The sequence below is a fragment of the Pleurodeles waltl genome, chromosome 3_1, assembly GCF_031143425.1.
Source record: "Pleurodeles waltl isolate 20211129_DDA chromosome 3_1, aPleWal1.hap1.20221129, whole genome shotgun sequence".
Taxonomy (NCBI): domain Eukaryota; kingdom Metazoa; phylum Chordata; class Amphibia; order Caudata; family Salamandridae; genus Pleurodeles; species Pleurodeles waltl.
The window spans coordinates 767,488,294-767,510,124 of NC_090440.1; the positions used below are offsets into that span (position 1 = coordinate 767,488,294).

General features: G+C 46.7%; 1 protein-coding gene across 2 annotated transcripts in view; it reads right to left on the minus strand.

Moving 5' to 3' along the window:
* Positions 1–19,716, minus strand: part of LOC138284604 (alpha-1,3-mannosyl-glycoprotein 4-beta-N-acetylglucosaminyltransferase C-like) — a 147,455-nt gene extending 127,739 nt beyond the window's left edge. For both annotated transcript variants that reach the window (XM_069223576.1, XM_069223577.1), the window contains exon 1: positions 19,527–19,716. The gene's annotated coding sequence lies outside the window, so the exon portion shown is untranslated. The remainder of the gene's footprint in view (positions 1–19,526) is intronic.
* Between the last annotated feature and the right edge of the window lie 2,115 nt (positions 19,717–21,831).

Sequence of the window (21,831 nt, forward strand, 5' to 3'; positions counted from 1 at the left end):
TCCCTGAATGGAGCATCTAGCAGTGCCTCAGTTCTCAAATGCCAGGTGGGTATTGCGGAACGCTTTCTCTCCCATCTGATAATCAATAGCAAGGGGGAATGATCGGACACTGTCCTAGCTAAGTAACCAGAAGTCTTGATCAAAGAGCATACGGGGGAAGTCCCCCACAACAATTCTATTCTGGTGTGTATGTCATGTAACGAGGAGTAGAAGGAGTACTCCCTACGTGTTGGGTGTCCTATGCGCCACATGTCATACACTCCGGTGTCTCTAGCCCAGGCTGTCAGCAAAGTAGAGTTTCTACTGCTCACTGCTCCCCTCAATGGCGGAGATGAACGATCTACCAACACATCCGGAACGCAATTAAAGTCCCCACCCGAGATGGCAGATACAGCTGGGTCAGTCAACAAAGCAGGAGTCAGCACCTGGAAGAATTCACCCAACGCACTGTTAGGGGCATAAATCCCCACTACGTTCAGCGGCTTGCCGTCCAATAGCCCCTCCAGTACTATGTATCTGACACCTTGTAGTGCTTTCCTCTTATTTAGTTTCTAAGCACTAACATAACACACTAGAAATGCACTTGTGAGGTCAAAGAAGACTTTTATTGTTGTTAATTCTTCCCCAACCCCAATTTTTATGTATGACGAATTAGTAGCTTTCAAGTCCGCGTTAATCAAACAAAATATATCAGTTTGCAATATACACAGCAGGTTATATTTATAAGATATTGAATGCAAAGCAAAACAAATACTTCACCGTGTGGGAACCTATCTACAGCTTCATCTTTCTAAGGTCTGCAAGCTGATGACCCCTGTCAGCCGCGAGAAAGAGAGATTCATCTACCCACACGGGATTGCTGGCAGCCTGCGCCAAGCTCCAGCACGAGGTCCGGCAGATTCGAATCTGACCCTCTGCAGCCTGTTACATTCGTTACAAAGGTGTGCCCCCTCCTCTCAGACCTGGGAAACTGAGCAAGCCTTTTGGAGACTGGCCAGGTCTCCAAGACTACTCCTGTTCCCAAGCTCAAGCGAAGAGAACAACACCCATGTACTCTCTCTTATCATGTCTAGTCTACTGTGAGAAAAACATCTTGGTTCTCTGGTGCAAAAACACAGCTTGGAAAAATACAGCTTGGATTCTCAACTGCAAGATCTAACTCCACGTTAAAGGCAATAGGCAGCTAACCTAAGTATCAAATGCAATGTCTAGTGTCATGTCAAAGCCAATAGGCAGCTGAGCTGAATACAAAATGCAATGTATTATATCATGTCAAAGCCCATAGGCAGCTGAGCTGAATACAAAATGCAATGTATAATATCATGTCAAAGCCCATAGGCAGAATATCTAATAGCATGTCAAAGTCAATAGGCAGCTAAATTGAATACATCATGTCAAAGCCAATAGGAATGCAATGTCAAAGCCAATAGGCGGCTAGACTGGATACAGCATGTCAAAGCCAATAGGTATGGCTAATGCAATGTCAAAGCCCATAGGCGGCTCAACTGAATACAGAAAGTAATGGCTAATGCCATGTCAAAGCCCATAGGCGGCTCAACTGAACAAAACATACCATGTGCTACTGGTGAACATTGAGCAACTAATATGCGCAGTGGTGAAACACAAAGTCATTGGTCAAAACAAACTCCATCAAATGGCAGTACATTCCGCCCTTTGACCAATGAATTTTTGTTTCACATATCTCTTGTTTCAAACAAAAAAAAAAAAAAATCAGCACAAAAAAAACATTATATCAAAGCAATCCCTGTAAAGCAATAGAAGTGAATTAACACATTGATTTCATAACCTTTCACATCAGATACATCTACATAGAAAAGACTGGGCAATTTTTATACTCTGAATGAGTCTCTAATTCAACAGTGTTAGCAATTTGATGTGGCATGAGTTCTACTCATGTAAAGGGGCACGGTCCACCTGAAAGGTTTGCTGGAAGATAAGCAAAAGTCAGAGTTCCATACGAGAAGGGAAAAAAAAAAAAAACACAGCTTAGTTCCAGTGGAAGAATGCAACCAAACAAATTGAACTTGAACTGAAGGCGCAGTTTGCGCAAAATGGATCCATGGTGCTGGCACTTTACTCAGCCAGGTTCAGGTTGGGGGTTCGGTCCCTTCCCCGACCCCACACGCACACACCGGAAAGGGGACCACACAGCACACTCAGGGACAGTGGCGAAACGTGGTAGGATCTGCAAAAGAAACAAGTATGACTTTTCTTGCAAATAACATTTTTCATTTAAACTGCACCCTTCCTCTTTCTTTCCCTGTTTTATAATCAGCAGGATGTTTTTGGGGCCCTTTGTTATATTTTCTGCAGGTTCTGGAGGGTCACTTGGGGCTTCAGCCCACACATCAGCACTGAGGTTTTTATCTGCTGCGCCACAGCTTCCCTTTTCTTGCACTGTCAGAAGGGCTGGGGCAGACTCATTCTTTACCAAACCTCCATTCACTGCATTTTTGCCAATTTGGGCCATTCTGTCTCCAATTTGTATGAATGAATCAGATTCTTTTCTAGGTATCAGCATAATTTCGATTTTTCCTTGGTAATTTGCAGCAATCACTCTCCCTAAAACCTGATCAATTTGCCATTTCTGTCCTGGTAACTTTCCTCTCCCCAACTGCTCTGTGACTGCTTGCATGACAGATTGCTTTTGTGCGTGCTGCACAGTTTTTATCAAATCTAGGGGAATGTGCATCTCTCTCATCTCTGCCCACCTGTAAGTGGCTTTTTCTCTCAGCTGTTCACATTTCTGGGGCACCCACTTAGCCATCCCCACTAAGGCAGAATTCTGGGTGAACACTTCTCTCTCTGAATTTTTCTCATTAACATCTGCAAGGTAATTGAACCAGTTAGGTACAAGCCATATGCAAAAACAAGCAGCTAAAACATTAGCAATGAACCAAAAATCAGCGTAAAAATGACACATCTCACGTAGCTCTTGCTTTAAAATCTGACACACATTATACAACTCCATTCCTTCTCCTGTGCCAGAAAACAACATTTCAGTCAATGAATCATTAGTAAAACAAACATGCTTTTTATCTTCAGTGGACACGAGTTCAAATGGTGCACTCAACTTCATTGGTAACTCTTTTACCTGTGGTACTCTAGCCCTGTCTTGCAAGTACCAGATCCAGTGTACTGTATGATCCTAGCTAGGGGCACTATTTTCTTTCCTTGTTCATGATTTAAATGTACATAAGTATTTCCTTCTTGCACTGCGCAAAAACCTAAAGTCTGCATTATTTCATTTGCCAAATCACAAGCGCGCAGCTGCATATAATTTTTCACAGTGACCATATACAAAAGTGTTAGGATTTCTCTCAAATGAGGGCTATTCTTTTTCCAAAAATCAAACAAGCTAATGAAACTCGGGGTGTCTTGCTCTAAAATCCTTCGTTTTACTTGTGCATTTTGCAACGGTAACTCGTAAATCACATTCTGGTCTCTCTCGTCCGTGTTATCAGTTAAGGAATGCATTTTGTCTGCCAAAAACCCTGGCTCACACGAAAACTCAGTGCAGCTCGGAGCTGTCTTAACCCCCTCATTACTGGAATGGGACAAGAAAGATTCTTCAAAAACAGCCTTTTTATAACTTTCAGTCGGGCTAATTTGCTCACGTAAATTCCTATTTTCATGTTCCAACTTCCTACATTTCTCCTGCATTTCTCTGTAAGCAGATAAAGGTATCCAGACCTTTCTGTCATCATTACTTCCAAAACACACGTTTTCTACATATGTACAACAGAAATTATTTCTCAAAGCATTATCAGGCATTTTAGCTACACATGCATTTTCTTCTGTAATTCCCCAAACAGAAAACAATTCACAGTTTTTCGTAGCACCATCAGGCAGTTTACCAATACATGCATTCCCAGACATGGTCTGCCGTGCTACTGTGATTCTCCAAAAAAAACAATTTCTGTAATTCTCCAAACAACAAAAAAACAATTACACTTTTAAAGTGTGCACTTAGAAATCTACCAACTCGTCAACACCCTCTTAATCACCTCTTAATGACCGACCCCACGACTCCTGGTACCAATTGTAGTGCTTTCCTCTTATTTAGTTTCTAAGCACTAACATAACACACTAGAAATGCACTTGTGAGGTCAAAGAAGACTTTTATTGTTGTTAATTCTTCCCCAACCCCAATTTTTATGTATGACGAATTAGTAGCTTTCAAGTCCGCGTTAATCAAACAAAATATATCAGTTTGCAATATACACAGCAGGTTATATTTATAAGATATTGAATGCAAAGCAAAACAAATACTTCACCGTGTGGGAACCTATCTACAGCTTTATCTTTCTAAGGTCTGCAAGCTGATGACCCCTGTCAGCCGCGAGAAAGAGAGATTCATCTACCCACACGGGATTGCTGGCAGCCTGCGCCAAGCTCCAGCACGAGGTAGGCAGATTCGAATCTGACCCTCTGCAGCCTGTTACATTCGTTACAAAGGTGTGCCCCCTCCACTCAGACCTGGGAAACTGAGCAAGCCTTTTGGAGACTGGCCAGGTCTCCAAGACTACTCCTGTTCCCAAGCTCAAGCGAAGAGAACAACACCCATGTACTCTCTCTTATCATGTCTAGTCTACTGTGAGAAAAACATCTTGGTTCTCTGGTGCAAAAACACAGCTTGGAAAAATACAGCTTGGATTCTCAACTGCAAGATCTAACTCCACGTTAAAGGCAATAGGCAGCTAACCTAAGTATCAAATGCAATGTCTAGTGTCATGTCAAAGCCAATAGGCAGCTGAGCTGAATACAAAATGCAATGTATTATATCATGTCAAAGCCCATAGGCAGCTGAGCTGAATACAAAATGCAATGTATAATATCATGTCAAAGCCCATAGGCAGAATATCTAATAGCATGTCAAAGTCAATAGGCAGCTAAATTGAATACATCATGTCAAAGCCAATAGGAATGCAATGTCAAAGCCAATAGGCGGCTAGACTGGATACAGCATGTCAAAGCCAATAGGTATGGCTAATGCAATGTCAAAGCCCATAGGTGGCTCAACTGAATACAGAAAGTAATGGCTAATGCCATGTCAAAGCCCATAGGCGGCTCAACTGAACAAAACATACCATGTGCTACTGGTGAACATTGAGCAACTAATATGTGCAGTGGTGAAACACAAAGTCATTGGTCAAAACAAACTCCATCAAATGGCAGTACACACCTGCATCCACCCTTTCTTTATGCTGCACATAAGGGACCCCGGGAGCTATCCACACCAACATTCCCCTCGCATAGGCCGCATAGGACATACCATACAGCTGACCACGCCAGCGCTTCCTCAGGGCCTGTAAATCAACACTCAGCAACTGTGTTTCCTGTAATATGGCAAAATGCACCCTCCAAGGCCTGAGACAAGCATATATACGGTGCTGCCTTCCCGGCATCACCATTCCGCGTACATTCCATGTAATAACATTATATTCCTGCATCTTGTGTGGTCTGTGTGCTCCCATAGTGTTATAAATAGTGCAGTCATGTTCATCATGTTATATGCTCGGCTCCTAAAGGGAAATGCCCATCCGCTGCCCTGGAAAACATATTCACTTGACAAGTTTACTAAGATGTATCGCAACCCAACCAAACATATTAGATATAATCCCCTATTCCCCAACAGCAATCTCTAACCCAAAATATGAGGGCGTTCAGGCAGGCCTGTGATTACCACTAACAATAACAAAACAAAAAAAACATGTAATGATTGCAAGAAAACTGTTTCCTTGTGGATACCATCTGTGGGGACATGGTGGTGATCATGTGGTGCTCGCCTGGGACCCCTAATGTTGGATAAAAGGTTAACTAAATATTGCCCACACGAGCCACGGTCACAATATCACATGGTTTCCCCCAGTGTGTGGTGCGAGAATTTATCCATTCATAGATTTTAGGAAACATTTCAGTCCTCGCAGCTCCTGTCTACTATATGTGCCTTTCACTGTCCGTCAGCTAGGGACTTTCAATTTGATGTAGCAGGGGCAGCCCAAGCTTCGTACCGAGTTATCACATGACCCAGAAGTGTTCATTCAGTTATCACAGCTCATCTGCGGTACATGGTGTAACCAATGGTCCCTTCATTACTCCCACAATAGTTGAGTCAGAGCCTCGTGAGGCTGAATCCGAAATGCACCTGCGAAACATCCCGGATCAGCGCAAACACATTTTTAGTGTGTATCGTCGCATCCCTGAGTGCCCTAGCTCTTTCAGCAGCTGCCTGTGTTTTGGTGGGCTGCGCTCTCGACTTCCTTTTAGACCTCCTATGAGCAGGTGAAGTCAGCCACTTTTCATCATCCTTTTCTTCATCCGAGGGTTGAGCAATTCCCTTAGTGTGCATCCATGTCCAGGCATCGGCAGGGGTGGCAAAGATGTGTGTGCGATCCTCCGCAATCACCCGCAGCTTGGCGGGTAACATCAAGGCATCCTTGAAATTGTGCTCATGCAGCCTTTGCTTGATTTTCAAATAAGAATAGTGTTGGCATTGCACTTCTGCAGTGAAGTCTGGGTAGGCCGCTATGGAACCCCCCTCTTGCCTCACCGGACCGCTGTTCCGTAAGTGCTGCAGTATCATGTCACGGTCCATATAATTGAGAAAGCGTGCTATAATCGGGCGAGGAGGCATCCCCGGTGCAGGCTGCCTGCCCGGTATTCTGTGTGCCTGTTCCACAGAAAAGAATTTTGATGTTGCCCCTTCAACACCTCACCGACAAGCCACTGCTCCAGAAATAGTTCCACACTGGGTCCTTCCACTCTCTCCGGGAACCCCAGGAATCATACATTGTTGTGACAAGATCTCCCTTCTGCATCTTCTGCATGCTGTCGTAGAGCTTTCACTTCTAAATCTAACCTCTCTACATACTTTTGGGTCTCCGACACGGTAGGTTCCATAATATCCAGGGTAACTTCTGACACCTTCACCCTCTCCGCCAGGTTGTGGTGTTCAACCCTAAAGAGGTTGAGATCCTGAGAGACTGTATCTATCCTATTTTCAAGGGACAACTTGGTATCCATAATAGCCTTTAATATCTTTTCAAATTGACCTGAGTGTGTTTGCAGGGTGCTTTCCAGGGAGTGCAAACTCAGCACATCTGATATCGCATCTGGAAGGTCCCCAGAGCGCTCTTGGGACTTAACAGTCTTAGTTTTCCCCATCATTCTGGTCGTTCAGAGTGCTGCGTTGACGGATTAAATTATCTCCACTTTGCGCCTTCACCGCTCAGCACTACATCCATATAAAAGGAGGGGTGGAAGGGGTGGAAGGGGAGGCCCCAGTGCCATCCATTTGCCATGTATGCCAGTGTCCTGCCAGAAAGGGTCTAGGGCCAGAGCACTGTGCTCACCGTACTCCGCAGCGCCGCTCTCCGGTTATTCTCCACATGGGTGGCGTCTGTGAGTAGAGGCGCGTTCAGGCGTCTGCTTCAATGTAAAAGCCAGAGGGGGAGGGCAATGCCCCGGCTCGGGCCCGCTATCCGCGCCGTGCACCATGCGACCCCAGTAGGCCGTGCCCTCGGCCGCTCGCTGTCCGGTCCCCTGGTGGAGGGAAGCCCTGCTCGCCTCCACAGCTGCGCTGCTTTCTAGTTGCACACGCGGCAGTGCAGCACCACGGTAAGCTGCATCCCCAGCCGCTCTCCGTCAGCCCTCCGCATCAAGGAAGGCCTCCCTCTCCTTCGGGTGCACTCCGCACTCCGGTCGCACTCGCGGCTCCGGTCGTGGTTGTAATGCCTCCACACAGCCCCCGGCACACTCCACGTCACGTGGCTGGTGCTGTGGCAATTTATATCAGGATAGTTTTGGGGGCCCGAAGCGGAGCTTGCTTTCAAGCGTCTGTCTCGGCCGCCATCTTAGCCACGCCCCCCCGTTTCAGGCCTTTGGTACTTTCTTGGAGTGGGTTTTTGTCAAATTGTGTGGACATAGGGAAGTAATGCATTATTTGGATGACTTCCTGTTTGTGGGAAGGTCAGGTTCTAACTCATGCGGAGAGACTTTGGTAGGGTTTCAGCAGTTGGCACGGGCGGTGGGCGTTACTTTGGCTCTGGAAAAAACAGAGGGCATTGACATTCCTCTGGATAGAACTTGACACTGAGGCATTGGTGGCTAGATTACCGGCTGGAAAGGTGGATGAGATTTTGGTCTTCCTGAAACAAGTCAGGTCTTTGCAAAAAATTGAGTTGTGTATGGCACAACAGCTCCTGCATCTTCTTAGTTCCACTTGCAAGGTGATTTGGGGGGGAAGGGCTTTTTGCAGGTGTATGGGACTGGCAAAGTCTGGTGCATCTCTCCCACATCACAGGATTTGGGTCTCTGTAGGCATGCAGGAGGACATCAGAGTGCGGGAGGCGTCCCTGACCAATTATAATGGGGTCTCAATAACTTTCAAGGAGAAGGACACGAGTTGGCAAAGTCCAGATATTCTCTGGTGCAGAGGGGCCTCTGGTTTCGGATTGTTCTGGGATGGTAGGTGGTGTGCAGAGGAGAGGCCGGCACAGTGGCTGGCTCAGGGCAGGAGCATTGAGTTTTTGGAATTCTTTCCACTGCTGGTGGCGTTGACAGTGTGAGGGCAAGAACTGGCTAACAGGACAGTGGTGTTTCATGTGGATAACATGACAGTTGTGGACCTGGCAAACAGACAGATGGCAAAAGACCCAAGGGTGTTGAGGCTGCTGAAGAATTTTATGCTTCGATGTTTAACTTTCAATATAGTTTTCAAAGCGGTGCACATTCAAGTGGTGAACAATGCTATTGCGGATTCCCTGTCTCGTTCACAGTGGCAGCGGTTTCTCAGTTTGGCACCAGGAGCAGAGCAGCACAAGACAGTAGTCCTGGCAGACATTTGGGAGTGGGGTTATGGTGATTATTAGACTGGTGGAGATGTCCTTAGCAGAATCCACCCGAAGAGTTATCACCGTGCATGGTTGGAGATTCAGATTTTTGAATGTTTTGAAGGGAATTTTTGGGTACAGGATCAGGGCATGTTGGAGTCTCTTGTTTTGCGTTTTGTGTTGTTTCTGATACAGAAAGGTTTGTCGCCAGCCACCATTGGTGCTAAGTTGTCATGTGTGTCTTTTTATGGCTGATTGTGTTTTGGCAGTGATCCGGCCAAGTATGATATCTTGGGACTATGTGGTGAAGGGTTTGGGCAGGGTCAGACAAGGGACTAGCGAGGTTGGGTGGGAAGCTATTACTTTCGATTTGCTAGTGGAACTGTTGCATGTTTTGCCGGTTTGTTGTGTGGACGTGTATGAGCTTGCATTGTTCAGGTTGTGCATGCTGTTGATGTTTTTCGGGGCATTTCAGGTGTCTGAACTTTTAGGGGTAGGAAAGGCTGTGGGCGTGAGAGTGGATGAAGTGTGCTTGCAAGGGGAGCGTTTAGGTATCTGGCTACAAAGGTCTAAGACTGATCAGATGGGGAGGGAGAAATAGGTGCGGTTGTGCAAGGGTGGTGATCCTGCTGCATGCCCCGTTTTAGAATGGGTTGGTTTTAGGTCCCAGTGGGCGGCCATCGGGTAGGAGTATTTAGTCATGCGGATGGGAGAAAGCTCACAGAATTTCAGTTGTTGTCGGTGCTGCGCATGGCGCTACAGCGGATTGGGAGACAGGCACAGTGCTTTGGTACTCATTCTTTCCGAATAGGGGCAGCAACAGCGGCAGCTCCTTTGGGTTGGGATTGAGCGCAGATCAGGCGTATTGTACGGTGGCGATCTAAGTGTTGCGAGCGATACATGTGGGCGTGATTGCTGGTACGGTTTCAGTGGTAGGCTGCTTGGGGGGGGGCTATTTTAAGATTTGGGGGAATGGGGTTGATAGGCATTTAGTATTAACATGAGTTCTCTTTGCAGGTTGTGTGAATGGCCCCAGCAGTTCGAAAATGATCACGTGTTTGGGCGGGCATTCCTTTATACACTGGGTGGTGAAGTATGCAGAGAGGCAGATTTACGGACATTCATTAGGACTGCTAAGTAGCCCTCATGAGGTGTTGTGGTGGGGGAAGAGCTGCATGAGGTGGGGTGCATTGCTTTCTTTCTTAAAATCTATGATGCCGAACTGGGGATGTCTGGATCTTTTAATGTTGCACCTGGGGGAGAATGATCTGGTGCGACTCTCTGGGCTCACCCTACTGCAACATATGTAACATGATTTAGAGTTGCTTTGTCGAAAGATGCATGGCACGTGCATAGTTTGGACTGAGTTTCTACCCAGGAGGAAATGGAGAGGGGCACAGAAACATGGGGCTATAGAAAGAGCTTGAAGGAAGCTCAATCGGGCAATGCGGATTTTTTGTGAGGTACATGACATCAAAGTACTGAAGCATGAAAGGATTGTGGAGGAAGATGTTGGGTTATTCAGGTATGACGGTGTGCACCTGTCTGAGCTGGGTAAAGCATATTATCCGAGGGAGCTTCACTTGATCATGGGAGATTTGTGGGACGAAAAGATGCGGCTCGGAGAGTCCGTGTAGGGGCGTGCTATGTTGCAGTGGGTTCGCTGGTGGGGCAGCAAAATGCCTAAAGGGTTTATGCTGGGTGGCAGTAGATGGGGGAGGGTGGAGAATCAGATGCGGGCCTGGTCACCTTTCCAAGGGAGGAAAAAGAAGTAGGTCAAGGATGGCAGCGTGAGGAATGCCTGAAGCAGGCTGGGGACGAAAGGAAAAGGAGGATGTGTGGGTGTATGGAAGTGGAAAATGGGTGACCGAAGGAAAAAGTGAGGGGAATGAGTGAAAAGAAGATTGAAGAACAGTTTCAGAGGATGGGGTTTAAAAGTTGAATTTTGATCTTTTCTCATTAAAATGTTATGTGGCTGAATGTCAATCCTGTCCTAAATAAATCACCTTTTACACTATGGAAAGCCTGTGTCATTGACCGTGTCTCCATGGAGGGCCCCATGGAGACCAGACGCAGTTTAATCTCTCCACAGGAGTCTTCGGGAAGGAAGTAGGACAGGAGGGCAGGACTGGTGGGGAGGTACGTGGGAGTGGGTATAAATAAGGGATTAGGGGAGGGATAGGCCTCTTCCTTGTCTTCCCCATCGTGCAGTAGAAAGTTTTGGCCACCCACCCGCCCTTCATTATAAAGAATGACAAAGGGGTATGGAGTGATGTGTGTTGTCCAGGTGAGGGTTAAGTATATGCCAGTTAGGGCAGGCTGCTATGGGGGCTTAGGATGCAGTAGATGGGGGATGGTGGAAAGTTAGATGCGGGCCTGGCTACCCTTCCGGGGGGAAAAAGAAGTAGGTCACAGATGGCAGCATGAGGGATGCCCGAAGCAGGCTGGGACGAAAGGAAAAGGAGGATGTGTGGGTGTATAGAAGTGGAAGATGGGTAAACGAAGGAAAAGTGAGGCGAATGAGTGAAAAGAAGATTGGGAAAAGGTTTCAGAGGATGGGGTTTAACCCCTTAGCTGCTGGGCCTTTTCCCCCAGTGCTGAGCCCTTTTTTGGCTATTTGGGGTAGTTCGCGCTTAGGGCTTCATAACTTTTTGTCCACATAAGCTAACCACGCCAAATTTGCGTCCTTTTTTTCCAACATCCTAGGGATTCTAATGGTACCCAGAGTTTGTGGTTTTCCCTGGAGGAGACCAAGAAAATAGCCAAAATACAGTGAAAAGTTCGTTTTTTCCAAAAAAATGGGAAAAAAGGACTGCCGAAGAAGGCTTGTGGTTTTTTCCCTGAAAACGCCATCAACAAAGGGTTTCTGGTGCTGAAATCACTATCTTCCCACCTTTCAGAAACGGGAAGACTTGAATCAGAAAACCACATTTTCCAACACAAATTTGGCATTTTACTGGGACAAACCGCATTTTTACTATTTTTGGTGCTTTCAACCTCCTTCCAGTTAGTGACAGGAATGGGTGTGAAACCAATGCTGGATCCCGGAAAGCTAAACATTTCTGAAAATTAGACAAAAATTCTGAATTCAGCAAGGGGTCATTTGTGTAGATCCTACAAGGTTTTCCTACAGAAAATAACAGCAGAAATAAAAAAAAATATTGAAATTGAGCTGAAAACAACAGCCATTTTTCTTTATGTTTTACTCTGTAACTTTTTCCTGCGATGTCAGATTTCTGAAAGCAATATACCGTTTTGTCTGCTGGACTCTTCTGGTTGCGGGGATATAAAGGGCTTGTAGGTTCATGAAGAACTCTAGGTACCCAGAGCCAATAAATGAGCTGCACCCTGCAGTTGGTTTTCATTCTATACTGGGTATACAGCAATTCATTTGCTGAAATATGAAGAGTGAAAAAGAGGTATCAAGAAAACCTTTGCATTTCCAAAATGGGATCAAGATAAGGTTTTGAGGAGCAGTGGTTATTTGCACATCTCTGAATTCCGAGGTGCCCATACTAGCATGTGAATTGCAGGGCATTTCTCAAATAGACGTCTTTTTTACACACTCTCTTATATTTGGAAGGAAAAAATTTAGAGAAAGATAAGGGGCAATAACACTTGTTTTGCTATTCTATGTTCCCCCAAGTCTCCCGATAAAAATGATACCTCACTTGTGTGGGTAGGCCTAGCGCCCGCGACAGGAAATGCCCCAAAACACAACGTGGACACATCCCATTTTTTGACAAAATACAGAGCTGTGTTTTGCAAAGTGCCTACCTGTAGATTGTGGCCTCTAGCTCAGCCGGCACATAGAGAAACCTACCAAACCTGTGCATTTTTTAAAACTAGAGACCTAGGGGAATCCAAGATGGGGTGACTCGTGGGGCTCTCACCAGGTTCTGTTACCCAGAATCCTTTGCAAACCTCAAAAAGTGGCTAAAAAAACAAGTTTTCCTCACATTTCGGTGACAGAAAGTTCTGGAATCTGAGAGGAGCCACAAATTTCCTTCCACCCAGCGTAGCGTTCCCCCAAGTCTCCCGATAAAAATGATACCTCACTTGTGTGGGTAGGCCTAGCGCCCGCGACAGGAAATGCCCCAAAACACAACGTGGACACATCCCATTTTTTGACAAAATACAGAGCTGTTTTTTGCAAAGTGCCTACCTGTAGATTTTGGCCTCTAGCTCAGCCAGCACATAGGGAAACCTACCAAACCTGTGCATTTTTGAAAACTGGAGACCTAGGGGAATCCAAGATGGGGTGACTCGTGGGGCTCTCACCAGGTTCTGTTACCCAGAATCTTTTGCAAACCTCAAAAAGTGGCAAAAAAAACAAGTTTTCCTCACATTTCGGTGACAGAAAGTTCTGGAATCTGAGAGGAGCCACAAATTTCCTTCCACCCAGCGTAGCGTTCCCCCAAGTCTCCCGATAAAAATGATACCTCACTTGTGTGGGTAGGCCTAGCGCCCGCCACAGGACATGCCCCAAAACACAACGTGGACACATCCCATTTTTTGACAAAATACAGAGCTGTGTTTTGCAAAGTGCCTACCTGTAGATTGTGGCCTCTAGCTCAGCCGGCACATAGAGAAACCTACCAAACCTGTGCATTTTTTAAAACTAGAGACCTAGGTGAATCCAAGATGGGGTGACTCGTGGGGCTCTCACCAGGTTCTGTTACCCAGAATCCTTTGCAAACCTCAAAAAGTGGCAAAAAAAACAAGTTTTCCTCACATTTCGGTGACAGAAAGTTCTGGAATCTGAGAGGAGCCACAAATTTCCTTCCACCCAGCGTAGCGTTCCCCCAAGTCTCCCGATAAAAATGATACCTCACTTGTGTGGGTAGGCCTAGCGCCCGCCACAGGACATGCCCCAAAACACAACGTGGACACATCCCATTTTTTGACAAAATACAGAGCTGTTTTTTGCAAAGTGCCTACCTGTAGATTTTGGCCTCTAGCTCAGCCGGCACATAGGGAAACCTACCAAACCTGTGCATTTTTTAAAACTAGAGACCTAGGGGAATCCAAGATGGGGTGACTTGTGGGGCTCTGACCAGGTTCTGTTACCCAGAATCCTTTGCAAACCTCAAAATTTGGCTAAAAAAACACATGTTCCTCACATTTCTGTGACAGAAAGTTCTGGAATCTGAGAGGAGCCACAAATTTCCTTCCACGCAGCGTTCCCCCAAGTCTCCCGATAAAAATGATACCTCACTTGTGTGGGTAGGCCTGGCGCCCGCGACAGGAAATGCCCCAAAACACAACATGGACACATCACATTTTTTCATAGAAAACAGTGCCTACCTGTGGATTTTGGCCTCTAGCTCAGCCGGCACCTGGGGAAACCTAGCAAACCAGCACATTTTTGAAAACTAGAAACCCAGGGGAATCCAAGATGAGGTGACTTGTGGGCCTCTGACCAGGTTCTGTTACCCAGAATCCTTTGCAAACCTCAAAATGTGGCTAAAATAACACGTTTTCCTCACATTTCGTGACAGAAAGTTCTGGAATCTGAGAGGAGCCACAAATTTCCTTCCACCCAGCGTTCCCCCAAGTCTCCCAATAAATATAATACCTCACTTGTGTGGTTAGGCCTGGTGCCCGCGACAGGAATAGATCACACAACGGTCAATGTTGGTCCTTACGTGAGGCAGCTGTTGACCCTGGGGTGATCCATTCCTGACACAGGCACTAGGTGTAGGCACTCAAGTGGGGTAGTGTTTTTATCAGGACAGGTGAGGAGTCACTGGGTGGTAGGAATGTTGTGGATCCCAGCATATTCCTGTAGTTTGTGTGACAGAAATGCAAGAAAAATTGAGTTTTTTTCCCAACATTTCAGCTTTGCAGGGTATTCTGGGTAAGAAAACTTTGGGGAATCCACACAAGTCACACCTCTGTGGACTCCCCTGAATGTCTAGTTTCCAGAAATGTTTGGGTTTAGTGTGTTTCTCTATATGGCCGCCGAATCCAGGACCAAAAACACAGGTGCCTGCCTTACAAAACCAGTTTGTTTTGCCATAGATAATTTTGATGTCTCCACAATATGATTTGGGTGGTGAAATTTGGGGCTGAACTAAATTGGGGAGCTCCCAAGAGAGCACTCTCTCTCTCTCTCTCTCTCTGCTTGCCGCCACATTCACCTGCTCTCTGGGTTGGCCTAACCCACTATTACCCAGTTGCACGAACAGCTTGCGAAGGGACAGCAGGACTGTCCTCATCACCTCCCTCATAATGTACTGGAAGAGGAGTTATTGAATGGGACTCCTCTGACTGAAAAATCACTCCCAGAGTCTGCGCCATTGTCCTATCCCTCAGATGCTGTCTCAGTATCTGATGTCTCAGTCTCTGATCCTATGTCAGAGCGGTCCTCTATAACCCGAGTGCAGGCAGCAGTCATCCATCAAGATGCCATCTCTGCTATTGGCTAAACTGTTGCTCTAAAACACTAGCCTACGTAGACAGTCACAAAATCGATGGTGTGTGTCAGATACATGCAACAGTAGACGCCACCTTACCTGCGCTTCTTCCCTCAATCAGCACGTACTTTCAAGACACTCAAAAAACACCTTGTCACATACCATTCGTCACAGTCTTTAGCACCTCCTGCGCCCAGTCCAACAATCATTATTGGTGCTCCCACTCCCTCCTCCTCGGATTCCCTCATTACCACCCAGCAAAAGTGCCCTTCATCTCTCCATAGCCGCCCTCCACCCCGCACATACATTTCATTGGTATTATAGCGCAGGTAATGGCTGACTTTACTAATGTACTCAGCTATTTACATAAAATACAGATTTGCTCTTTGCAGTAGGCATATAAACCTTCTGCGCTTCTTTATGGCACTAAAACTGCCACTAGACAAGTCGGACCCTTTTCCCCCCAGGGAAACCACACACATATTGACAAAAGTGATATATATATGACAGCCAACCACCTGAAACTCAACTCAAGCAAAACCGAAATAATCCTCTTTGGCCCACACAAAAACACCTGGGACCCCTCATGGTGGCCCACCACGCTAGGCCCTGCACCCACCCCCGCCAACCACCCACGCAACCTCAGCATCATCCTAGACTCCTCCCTCTCGATGACCCAACAAATCAACGCTCTCACCTCCTCATGCTTCAACACACTCCGTATACTGAAAAACATTCAAATGGATCCCCACAGAGACCAGAAAAACTGTCACTCACGCACTCATCAGCAGCAGGCTTGATTACGGAAACGCCCTCTACGCCGGCACCACTCTAAAACTCAAGCGCAAACTAAGCGCATCCAGAACTCAGCAGCACAACTCATCCTCGACCTCCCCCGACACGAACACATCTCTCCACACCTCAAATCTCTCCACTGGCTCCCCACTGACAAAAGGATCACCTTCAAGATCCTCATCCTCGCACACAAATCACTCCACAACACAGGCCATGCCTACCTCAACGAGAGTCACCTTCCACACCCCCACACGAAACGTCCGCTCAGCTGACCTCTCTCTCGCCTCTGTCCCCCGCATCAAACACACCACCACCGGGGGCAGATCCTTCTCCTACCTTGCACCCAAAACCTGGAACGCCCTCACAACCCACCTTCACAAGACCCAAAACCTACTTCTTTTCAGGAAGGGCCTCAAAACCTGGCTTTTCGAACAGTGAACCTCACAGCCCCTTTCCCTCCCCCCATCCCCCCCTCCAGTGCCTTGAGACCCTCACGGGTGAGTAGCGCGCTTTATAAATCTTTGATTGATATATATAGATCTACCTCTATATATATATATATATATCTATCTACATAGATATATCTATAGATATATATCAATGTACATAGATATATCTATCTACATAGATATATATAAATATAGATCTATATATAAATCTATTTTTTTTAGTTGTTGTATGGTTTCCTTGGGGGCCAAAATGTCCCCCAGGGAAACCCTACAACATCTAAAAAAAAAATATTGCCCCCACAGGGGGTCACCCTGCCCACGGGCGACCCCCGGTCATTTTTTTTTTTTTTTTTTTGGAAAAAAAAAAAAATCCCCTGGGGGGCACCTACCTTTTTTTTTCATAAAAAATATGCCTGGGGGGGGCAGCCTGTTTTCCGAGGGGGCCGCCCCCCAAAGTGAAATCCCTGGCGTCTAGTGGTGTTTCCTGGCCCCCAATCGCAGCTGTGCTGCGATCGGGGGCCAGGAAACACTTTCAGAAGGCCTCGTAAGAAAGGGGAGACTCTCCCCTTTCTTACGAGGCCTTTTGAAAGTGTTTCCTGGCCCCCCCAATCGCAGCACAGCTGCGATCGGGGGGCCAGGAAACCTGAAAGTGTTTCCTGGCCCCCGATCGCAGCACAGCTGCGACGGGGGCCAGGAAACACTTTCAGGAAGGCCTCGTAAGAAAGGGGAGACTCTCCCCTTTCTTACGAGGCCTTCCCGAACGTGGGAAAGGCCGTTTTCCCCATGAAAGCAGGAAGCGGCCGCAAGGCTGCTTCCTGCTTTGATGGGGAAAACACCTTTGAAACGTCAGCGCGTCACAAAGGGGCAGGTGGGGGGGAGACACGGAAGCTTCTGTGTCTCCCGGGGGAAGCTTAAAAAAAAGAAAATCCTCGGGTGCAACGCACCCGAGGATTTATTAATACCCTTCCTGGTGTCGGCCACTGGTCGTGACCCGCACCAGGGAGGGTGTGTGGGCATCGGCCAGTGGCCGACGCCCGCATCAAAAAGGTTAAAAGTTGAATTTTGATCTGTTCATGTTAAAATTTTATGTGGCTAAATAGCAATCCTGTCCTAAATAAATGGCCTTTTACACTATGGAAAACCTGTGTCGCTGACAGTGTCCCGATGAATATCTTCAGAACTAGGGGTGGCCCCTCTGATCGTTCAGCCCAAAATTTGCTCTGTAGCATGAACAGTCCCTTTACTGCCTCTAAATTGTTTGTAGATAGTTGCAATCTGTGTTTTGGAGACACGTGATTCGTATTTAGTGACATGGTTAAATTCACTTTGTGTGAAAAACAGTTCTGTCTCAGACAGATAGAAATATCTAAATTTTCGGCGTTCACATATTTTTTGAGATTCTTCATGGGGGAAGAGAAAGGCAACATGTAATACGATGGGAGGAAGGAGGTGTAGAAACAATCAAACAAAGCAGTGTGTGTGTATTTATTATATACATATTCACTGAAAACTTTGCTAAACTTAAGTTACAATTGACTGTAAAATGTAAATATTGTTTCTTCATACAAAATGAAAAAAAAATCCAATAAAAATTACAATTGCAGTTATTATAGTTACAATGCAAAATAAAAAACACCAATATTCCCCAATTAAGATTATCTGATTAAACTAATTTATGACATCACAGATGACATCTCAAATGTCAAGATAGGCCCCCCTCTCTAGGCCTATCTTGGCCCCAGGGACTCCATCCCCTTGGGTCTAGCCAAGTGACTTAGGTGCCCCCATGCCTCATGTGCCCTAAGGTAACCATTACTTGCACTCCCGCCATACACAGTTTTTTTTGTCACATATTACATTAATATTATCAATTATGTTATCAAAGATATTATGAGTGCTGTAGTTACCTTAGGGCACACGTTATAGTTACTTGAGGTAACTCTAAATATAACTGTTGCATTTCTATGGTTTTGTACCATTAAAATGTAATCCTAACTATAACGTCCCTGTAACATTTGTTTTTAAGTGAATTTCTATTTTTTTAACGTATAATCCTATACGTTAATCCAACCACTGCCCTGAGGCCAACCCCCTATAAACACCCAACCTTGTACCCTGCATGGCTTTCGCTCATGCACAGCAGGAGTTGCCAGTCCCTGCGGCCAACCCCCCTAACCACCCAACCCTGTGCTGTGCACAGCTCATTGGCTGTGCGCGGCAGAAGTTGGCCACAGACTCTCTGGGTGTCAGAATAGGTGTGAAAGGGTATATCTGAGGTAGAGTGTGGCTGATATTAGGCTAATATTAGAGTACTTTCCAGCACACAACAAGTTTTGCACTGGAAAGTAAATTAAGAAAAAAACATTTTGTGCTGGTTAGTGTCACTTTTGGGACGCTAAGCGCAAAATGTTTGCAAATCACCCCCATAAAAAGAGGAAAACGCCTCCATTAATTGTTTTTGTGCACGATCATGCCTACAATGCTGGTGCAAGGGTGTCTGCATTGGTGCATGGCAGCCAGTGGCATAAGAAAAAAACTTGAAGGGGACTCCCAGCAAAGTACATGGATATCCCTCCCCCCCTCCCCATGAAGGGCTCCCCTAGGTGCACGCGGCCAGTGCACAGGGTACTGTACTGAGGAGGCTCCCTGAAGCTCGTGGACCACCGCACCGCGGAGGCTGAGGGGGCATTTGTTACGCCAGGGATGGCAGCCCATTGTGTGCCAGTGCATGGGGGAAGGACAGGAATGCGTTGTATCTCAGAGATATAAGGCATTCCTGCCCATTTCATTGGGCGCAGGGAAGCGCACCAGGAATCCTTTGCAGGTCGGCCCTGCGCCAAAGCCTCATAAACGAGGCCATGTGATTTTATAAAAAGAGGCGCTCCGCCCAGAAGCAGAATTTTTATTTTACTGAGCTCAGTTTTATTAAACAAAAAGCTGCCGGGCATTCACGAGCCTTTCTTCATTATGAGTATTACACGAGAAGGTAGTTGTAAGTTGTCGCTTACCGTGCTGCGGCTTCACTCCTCTTCGAGCAGCTGTTGTTTTCACAAGAAGTAATGCGCGCCCGGTGAATTAAGCAGTGACTCGTTGAGCGCTATGGTCAGTTTCCACAGGTGCGGTGGCGCCCCATGGAGCGCTAAACTGAGCTGGTGTCCCTTCGGAGCGCACCTGTCTGTGAATAAGGAAGTCGGCGGTACATTTCAACAAGGCTTTCATTTCTGGGTGTGGCGCGCACAAACAAACCACCAAGGAATCTCACAGACAGCGTGAGTGTGTGAGTTCGACGTTACGTGCTGCCCAGGAGCGGGCTATCTACATTGAGAATCAAGAGAGAGACCAGACTCCTTTCCTTGTTCTGTCTCAGACAGCCACTCCGCTCAAGTAAGCACCAGCTGAATAAGCCTCCTCCGAAGAGGAATTCATTCAAAGCACCGTTTCATTGAATTATGTCAAAAGCGTTCTCAATGCTGCCAACAAACGGATGGTCTTCAACCCTTATTTATGGCTATTTCAAGTGGTACAGCGATGAATGATAGAACCTGAATGACTTTCCCCAGGATGTCTCCTTTAAATGGTCACTAGCTTTTGTTAAGTCAGTTGTGTTCTGGGCAATCACCTGATCAGTCACCGGCCGGACGCCGGCACTCATTTTTTGGAGGACCAGCTGTTGTTTTTCATTATCGGACTTTGGACCAGGGGAGGAGAGAGAAAGACAAACAGTGGAGAAGGAAGGGGGCAAGAAAGACTGGACAACAGCAACAGGAGGAGACAGCATTGATGTAATAAAGCTTGCAAGAGTGGGAGAAGAGATAGGAGGAACAGGGTGTTGGAAGAAAGAGGCACAGGGTAGGAATCAGCACTAGGCATTGTCATTTAGCAATTCTGTCATGTGGCAAAGATGACAACAAGCTCCTGAGCAAAAACTGTGAGGCCTGTGCGTACAGCATGGAATGCCTCCGTTGTGGTGAAACTCTTTTGGGGACAAGCACAGATTACGTCATAATGATAGTGGGGGTCATTCTGACCCCGGCGGTCATGGACCGCCGGGGCCAGGGTTGGCGGGAGCACCGCCAACAGGCTGGCGGTGCCCCGCAGGGCATTCTGACCGCGGCGGTTTGGCTGCGGTCAGAAGAGGAAAACCAGCGGTCTCCCGCCGGTTTTCCGCTGCCCAAAAGAATCCTCCATGGCGGCGCAGCTCGCTGCGCCGCCATGGGGATTCTGACACCCCATACCGCCATCCTGTTCATGGCGGTATGGGGTGTCGTGGGGCCAATGGCATAGATAGCCAATGGCATGGATAGCCAATGGCATGGGCACTGCAGGGGCCCCCGTAAGAGGCCCCACTTTGAATTTCACTGTCTGTATTGCAGACAGTGAAATTCGCGACGGGTGCAACTGCACCCGTCGCACCTTCCCACTCCGCCGGCTCCATTCAGAGCCGGCGTCCTCGTGGGAAGGTTGTTTTCCACTGGGCTGGCGGGCGGCCTTTTGGCGGTCGCCCGCCAGCCCAGTGGAAAATCCAGAATCACCGCAGCGGTCTTACGACCGCGGTGCGGTATTCTGGAGGGGGGAACTCTGGCGGGCGGCCTCTGCCGCCCGCCAGAGTTAGAATGACCCCCAAAGTGTTTTGTCCTGTGTATGTCCTTCAACAAAAAGAGAGAGAGAGACAGAGAAAGACAGAAAGACGTTGCAGTGCTTCTTATTTGACAGAACCATCGGAAAAAATGGCATTTTGCAGCAACAGCATTTTAGCATAATTATGGATTTACCGCATTTGCCACATTATCTATCATCTGCTGGTTAATCTGCAGATTTTAACAAAAACAATAGTTTCTTGTTCAAACTGATCAAAAGTGACTAAAAACTTGGCAACTTGTATTCTTGTGAACGTGAAAGCCCCTCACACAGGTTGACTTGTAACCTTTGAGTTTATTATTGCTGTATTTGAGTACTTAATTATTACTAATCAGGTGAAATATTTTCCTAGACAGTGTTACCAGGTGGAACAATGCCAAAAAATAAGCTAATACTAATACACAATATGCAGCATTACACCACATAATTTACCATTTCTTGCCACATAATTTTGTTAACTCTGTAGCAAAACCTGGTCCTCTTCTGCTGCATAGTTCCTGTAGCCCTGATAATTGGTGCCTTTTGCATCACTAATGCCTACGAACCGCTGCACCCTCTAACGGCTTCAGGTATGGGCATGTGACCTCTTGGTGTTAGGCTAAAGTGGCATGTAATAGGGCGATGGCATCTATTACTCTGAGAGGTCGACTCAAATCTTTTGACTAAGACAGACGT